The sequence below is a fragment of the Leptonychotes weddellii genome, chromosome 9 (genome assembly GCF_054177405.1).
Source record: "Leptonychotes weddellii isolate Sample4059 chromosome 9, ASM5417740v2, whole genome shotgun sequence".
Taxonomy (NCBI): domain Eukaryota; kingdom Metazoa; phylum Chordata; class Mammalia; order Carnivora; family Phocidae; genus Leptonychotes; species Leptonychotes weddellii.
In genome coordinates this window covers 45331646-45339415 of record NC_138377.1, presented here as the reverse complement: position 1 = coordinate 45339415, position 7770 = coordinate 45331646, and positions in this window count along the sequence as shown.

Here is a 7770-nt window from a genome sequence, read left to right as displayed (position 1 = left end):
AAAAAAAAAAAAGAAAACAACCTGTATATATTTTGATCATCTCTATTGTAACATTATCGTTTGTTCATTACTTTCTGTTCCATTATTTTTTTCTACCCAAAGTCATACTTAACATTTCTTTAAGCACATAATAGTTTGTTTCCCTATATCTTTGTATACTCAGTTATTTGATTATTAGGATTTTTCTTTTCTGATATAAGGATATAATTTCTCTCAAAATATCTCTTACTCGGAATTTGTACTTCTAATGCATAATATTTTAATTTTTATTCAGCTCAAAATATTTAGTCTGTTAGCTATTTAATAATTATTAAGTTTCCAAAACTATGGTTAACATTTTTTGCCTTTCAATCATTGATATTAAATTTGATGTCATTGTAGTCACAGAACAGAGTGTGACTCATTTAAAAATTTTTGTTGAGATTTTTCTTATGATTCTTTTTGGGTTTTTTGTTGTGTTTTTTCTTATACTTTCCACACTTGTAAATAATTACCTATGCATTCAATTACCAATTTATTGATAAATATTTTCTTCAACATAAAAAAAACAATGAAACTATACAAAATTTTGCATACATCTAAGAGGAAGATAGTGGTCTTTATTACCAACAGATATTATAAATTATTTTTGGAATAGCTTTCTCATTATGAAAATAATACATGTTCATTTTATAAAAAATTAAAAGATACTCATAGATAATTTGAAACAGTGAAAAACGTCTTTAATTCCCAGGGCAGAGAATATCACAGTTGGTATATATAGTTACAGATTATCCTTGTGTGTGTGAAGAGACAGGTCATGTCTTTCCATGTCAATGAATATTAATGACCAAAATAATTTTTATTAGGTAAAAAGTATCCCACAGTCAAGTGATTTATTTAATCTGGGCATTTCTGTTGTTTTTTATTCATCACATGATTACCATTACCATCCTACATTATTTTGGGGGGATTCATTTTCAGAAATGGTATTACCGGAGTGAAGGAAATGAGTATTGTTAAGGATTTTTAAAACGATTTGCTAAGGTTGGACTAAATCACAGTTCCAAAAGCAGTTTAAGAAAACTCTATTTCTCTGTGCTCTTATCAACATTGAGGTTTTTTTCTTGAAATTGACATTCTAAGAATTACATGTAAATAGATGGATAGATAAATAGATTTCTTTTTTATTATTGCACAATCACCTATTTGAATGAAGGTTTTTGTTGTTGAATAAAATATCTTTTTATTGCAATTTAAGAAATTATTAGTCATAGATGGCAGAATGCTACTGTCATCCCTCTAAAATATGTTTTTCCCTCTGAAATATCTTTTACATATTTGACTCACAAGTAGGTTTTTCGGTCATAAATCTATGAAAGAGTTTTTTGATTTTTTTTGTTAAGTAATTTTTATTTTAACTTTATGAATCTAAGAATTATTGGTTTCGCAGCAATGAATAAATCAGAGTTTACTGAATGATGGTTAAAATAAAGAAATATACTGTAAGCAAGAAGATTGAAAATGTTTCCTATTTTTCAGAATTTGAATTAAGGCAAATCAAATAATATTTCACTTAACTTAAGAAAAAATCTGTTTTTTTTTTTCCTAGGAATATTATAATAAGATGGAGTAAACTTTAGAACTGTATCAAAATTTTAAAATATTTTCCCTTATTAAAATATTATTACAGTTCAAACAGAAAGATCACTAAAAATTAGCTTTTAGATATCAAATTTGACATTGTTATTAATCATATTGTTTGTAATATTACATTCATTTGAGATTCATAGAAAATATCCCATTTAATATGGAAATTAGTAATTTTATATTTCATATTTCTGATTCCAAACCCTTTAATTTTCTAAGGATAGAGATTAAGGGGCTTATTGGAACTGCAGTCTGGTGCTTGCTATTAATCTTGGCACAACAGTTTTATCTTCATGATATTACTAAGTAATTTTATTAGGCTTGATATTCTCTACTCCTAGGGGCAATCATCTCTTCTGAACTACCCCAGCTAAATGAAGTCAACTACCCACTTGTTTTTTGCTTATTCATGTTTTATAGGAATTATCACTATTGTAACCACTGATTTATCTTTTACCCGTGAATAACTCACTAAACTCTCCGAGGCCAAAGGCATATCTATTTTGTTCAGTCTAGAATTTAGTGAGAACAACATACTCTTGTTGTTAGACTGAGGAACCACTAGAACCATGCTTACCTTTATTTAAAATCATTTCAAACTTCTGCAAAGATGAGACCAGAAGTCAAGCTTTCTTTCAAAAACAGTACTGGAAATCACTCTGTCATTTGGATAACTTAAGTGGGACAAAAAGCCTAGCGTTTTTGTAGGGAAAAACAAACACATTATTGAAAGTTTATTTTAATTACATCTAAAGTCATCAGCTATATAGATGATTGCCCAGGAAGGTATCAGCCAATGAGTCTTGACTGAACATTTTTGAAGTCATTATTTTAAATTGTGGGAGTAGAAGAAAAGATGGGAAGGCAAATTTCTTTTCATATCTGCTAGTGTGGGCACTGCTGAAAGTAGTTGGAGAAGGTGTAGCACACTTTCAAAACACTAGAATACACTACTCACATTAAGAGGTATAAATGTGGCAATAAAATGGATCTTTAAGATCTCTGACTGCTTTCATGCTTTTTATCTTTACAGCTCTTTTGCCCTTGCAATATTTTCTTCTTAATGCTTATGTTGGGGTTATTGTTTAAAGATTTTCTGCTTTGAAATCCATACTTATAATACCCCTTGAAAAAATGTAGATACTATCTTGCATATTCATTAATTTAGATATTATGTATCATCAGTATCATGAATACCTACTGAGGTCCTAGTTTTTTCAGTGATGTGATTTGATTAATATTTTTCTTAGTAAACCTTAGTTATTCATGTTAGTTTTCTTTAGTAATTACAGAACACAGATGGACTGTAATACTTCACTTAGGATTACCATTTTCTGTAATTTATTTAATACTAGTATATACACAATTAATATCTTTAAATATATGAAAGCCTAAGATAGATATGAGGTAATTTTGTTAAAAGCAGTCTTTTTTCTTTTTCCTTTCTCTCTCCTCTCCTTCTATTTTCCCTTCACCCACATCAAATTACCTATGTTAATCATCTAGTATGTACCCTAATGTATTTTTCTGCTTGCTCATATAATCTTATTAGGCATTTTATAAATGCAGTGGATTTGGGGGTCAGTGCTTAACAAAAATGAGTTAATTATATAAGTTGTTCTACATTTTGTTTCTCTCATTCAGAACATATCAAGCCTTGTAAAACTCAATTATTTTTCGTGTAGTCTCTCACTGTCTTCCAGAGATTGTTTTATTATTTTTGTACATCATGTGAGCGATGGACCCAACTTTTCCCCAAGATGAGTCGTCAATTATACCAACACTACTTATTGAGTCAGGTGTGGCTGATGACTTGAAATGACGGGAACCCATTGGCAGGCTACTATTCCTCCATGGAGGCATCTGGAGGAAGTCCTATTGCCCCTCAGTCTTCTAGGACTTTCCCAGCCTTCCTGGGGTTCTTGGTGGCCCATGTGACCAGACTTATTCATGTTGAGCAGTGCCAACTTTACCCACAAAGGGTGATGATCTTATAGGCCAAACCCTTTCCCAAATCTCCAGCATTCCAATCTTTACGTCAGGCTTCCTTAATAATGGAATGTTTTCTTTTTCTTTTAAAGATTTTATTTATTTGTCAGAGAGAGAGAGCACAAGCAGGGGGAGTGGCAGGCAGAGGAAGAAGCAGGCTCCCTGCTGAGCAAGGAGCCCAAAGTGGGATTTGATCCCAGGATCCTGGGATCATAACCTGAGCCGAAGGCAGATGCCTAACCGACTGAGCCACCCAGGCGTCCCAATGGCATGTTTTCTAAGCAATTATTTGCTAACCCAGAGGGAAGAAAGTGCTACATATTTTTTCCCACTGGGATTTCTGTAGAGTCCTAGACCTTATTATCGAACAATAGCCAGCAGTCAGGCCCAATAATTTATTTGCTCTGGAGAGGAATACAAATTAAGGAGTGAGGGGAATGAGAGAAACTCAAGCTTGCCATTGTTGCAAGGATTCTCACCCATGATTCCACTAATTAGAAAGAAAAAATATGAGACAGGAAAAAACTATGTGTTATAATCAAATAATATTTTAAAAAATAATAACATTTTACTTAAAGTTGGGAAATGTGCCTTTTTCCTTTTTGGGGACTGTATAAATAAGGTGGTGTTATTTCAAAGTATGCATATGTATACACACAGACATAATCCATATTTACATACTACGTAAGTATATATATATACATCTTATTTTGGTTGTAATGGTTACCATGCCTCTTATAGCCATCAGTCCCAGTGTACTAATGGAATGTAACAAAAAAACCTGTACTTGCGTTTGAAATTATTGCCCCATAAACACAGTTGTATGTTCTCTAGAAATAAGCCTTTTTTTATTGATTCTTTCAGACGTTTTCTACTGCAAGTTATCAGAAACATTTTTACTAGGCATCTGCATAAAAATTCATGTGCAGCTAGTCTGCCTAGTCAAACATTGTATTCTTTACTTTATATTCAAGACAGTTGAATGATTCTACTTAGTTTGAGTGGCACTCTGCCACACGTATATTACAGCACGAGGAGAAGTCGGAAGAATCACTGAAGCTAACCATACATTACATGCATGGTGCACACCAGATGTCTCTTCTTACATTGTCATGGCTTCATAAGCTACACTGACATTGTCATTAAGTTCAGAAATTTGATTCTGCTTACTTTGCCATCCTTAAAATAGATGACTCTGAAGGTTGTTGCTTTAACAATAGAATTTGTACACAAAGAGAGTTCTTTCACCAACATGTAAATAATTATATTATTCCCTTTATTCATAGGAAGTGATGAAACAGTCACTTCAGAACTAAGAAATCACACCAACCAAGAACATGACGAAATTCTAAAAATTTTATCACTGAGTTTTCTCCCCTACAGTATTCTAATATAAAATAAAACTTCCCTATCTCTTACTCACTTTTGGAGCCATTTGTTTTTTATGGTGTGTACTAACATATATGACTGAGTCTGTAAAGAGCCACAGATTGGATAAGAATGAAACATTCTCCTCATTAAAGTTTATGTAGCTTGGTTATATAGCTGAATTTGGCTTTGTGGTAAAAGCTAAAAATGCTGATCTTCCCCTAATTATGCCATTGATGGCTTTCTGACATGTGGACATAATGTCTGAGCCTGCCCATATAATGTCTGCAGCATGGGGAAATGCTCCTGTGCTTAGAGCATTGCTTTTCCATCAGGCTATAAATGCTGCAGATATTTCAACTAGTGGCATTTTACAGTAATAAAAAATTCACTTTAGATGAAAACTTTGCTGTTTTTAGAAAGAAGCATTGTATAGAAAGGTTGTGTGTTGGGATAATTAAAGGGTTCATATATATATATATTTTTTTTTTTAAAGATTTATTTATTTATTTGAGAGAGCAAGAATGAGAGAGAGTACATGAGAGGGGGGAGGGTCAGAGGGAGAAGAAGGCTCCTCGCTGAGCAGGGAGCCCGATGCGGGACTCGATCCAGGGACTCCAGGATCATGACCTGAGCCGAAGGCAGTTGATTAACCAACTGAGCCACCCAGGTGCCCAGGGTTCATATATATTTTTTTCATTTATGTGTTTCTGAATAAATTCAGTTTTGGCTTAAATTACTTAATAGTTTCTATATTTATTCCCAATGCTCTGATAACTTTTTTCAAGTAAATTGTGATTTAAAACATACAAATATTACTTAAATGTGTTTCACTCTAATTGAGTTACTGCTAGTGTCGCTTATTTAATTTTGCTCTCCTGTACATATTTTTAGAGATAAGCCTCCCAGAGAGTGGTTCTTTATTACTAGCCACTAACACTTCTCTTTTTCCCTTCAATATATATTTCTCTGGCATTGGGAGGCATTTGAATGATGACTTTTCTTCATGACCAGATTAATGATTGAGTCCCATAGAGAACGGATAAGTTTGTTTGTTTCTATTACTATGCTTTGGTAAATTGCCAATCCTAATTTTTATAGAGAATAATTTTATGTGATCTAATATTGGTCTCAATCACTTCTATTTTTTTAAAAGATTTATTTATTTACTTGAGATAGATAGAGAGAGAGAGAGAGCACATGAGTGGGGATGAGGGGCAGAGGGAGAGGGAGACTCCCCACTGAGTGCAGAGCCTGACAATGTGGGGCTGGACCACAGGACCCTGAGATCATGACCTGAGCTGAAATCAAGAGTCTGACACTTAACCAACTGAGCCACCCAGGCGCCCCTCAATCACTTCTATTTCTTTTTTGTATTAACTTGCTTCAGTCTGCTTTTCCTGCTCCTTCCTAACCTTTAGAAGTCACAAATATTTAAAATGTTTAAGATAGGTTGACTAACACATTTTCCACTTATTTTAATTATCTTTTGAAAATGCTAAAGAAAACCTCTTATTCTTTATCACGATTTATTATTGTATTTAAATTGTACTCACTATTATCAAATAATAGTATCATATGTAAAAAAGGATACCTAAAACTTTCGATAAGAATTTCAAATCCTCTATAGATGGCCAAATTGATATTATATTCATATGATGAGGTATAAATTTTTAAGATTTTTTTCTACTACTATCCAATTTTAATATTTTTCTCATATAGATAACATGCAAGATGAAATAATGTAGTCGTCTTATTTTTTTGTCTCTGACTTCCCTTTTATTTTATTTTGAGTAAACAGTTCTTTCTCTGCCCAAAGTCAATGATGCCTTAAGAATCACTGTTCAGGGGGCGCCTGGGTGGCTCAGTTGGTTAAGCGACTGCCTTCGGCTCAGGTCATGATCCTGGAGTCCCAGGATCGAGTCCCGCATTGGGCTCCCTGCTCAGCAGGGAGTCTGCTTCTCCCTCTGACCCTCCTCCCTCTCATGCTCTCTGTCTCTCATTCTCTCTCTCTCAAATAAATAAATAAAATCTTTAAAAAAAAAAAAAAGAATCACTGTTCAGTAATAAGGAGTTGCACTTCATTTTGACTCAGAAAAAAAAAAATTCAGTTCAATAATTAAAATGTCTACTCATATATATTAATCAAAAGTTCCTTTTTGGGGCACCTGGGGGGCTCAGTCGGTTAAGTGTCTGACTCTTGGTTTTGGCTCAGGTTGTGATCTCAGAGTGGTGAGATCAAGCCTGCGCATCTGTTCTGTGTTCCTTGGGGAGTCTCTTGAAGATTAGCTCCCTCTACCCCTCCCCTGCAATGTACACATGTGAGCTCTCTCTCTCTCTGGATCTGTAAAATAAATAAATAAATCTTTAGGTTTTTTTTTTTTTAAAGATTTTATTTATTTATTTGACAGAGAGAGGCACAGCGAGAGAGGGAACACAAGCAGTAGGAGTGGGAGAGGGAGAAACAGGCTTCCCTCTGAGCAGGGAGCCTGATACGGGGCTCGATCCCAGGACCCTGAGATCATGACCTGAGCCAAAGGCAGACGCTTAACGACTGAGCCACCCAGGCACCCCAATAAATAAATCTTTAGAAAAAACAAAAATCAAAATAAAACAAAAAAACCAAAAATTCCTTCTCGATTTAAAATGGTTTAAAATGGAGGCCTCTCTCATCCCTCAGTGTAGGATGTTGCAGGTCAGAAGACTGTAGCTAGAGCGAAATAAGTCAATCAGAGAAAGACATGTATCATATGACTTCACTGATATGAGGAATTCTTAATCTCA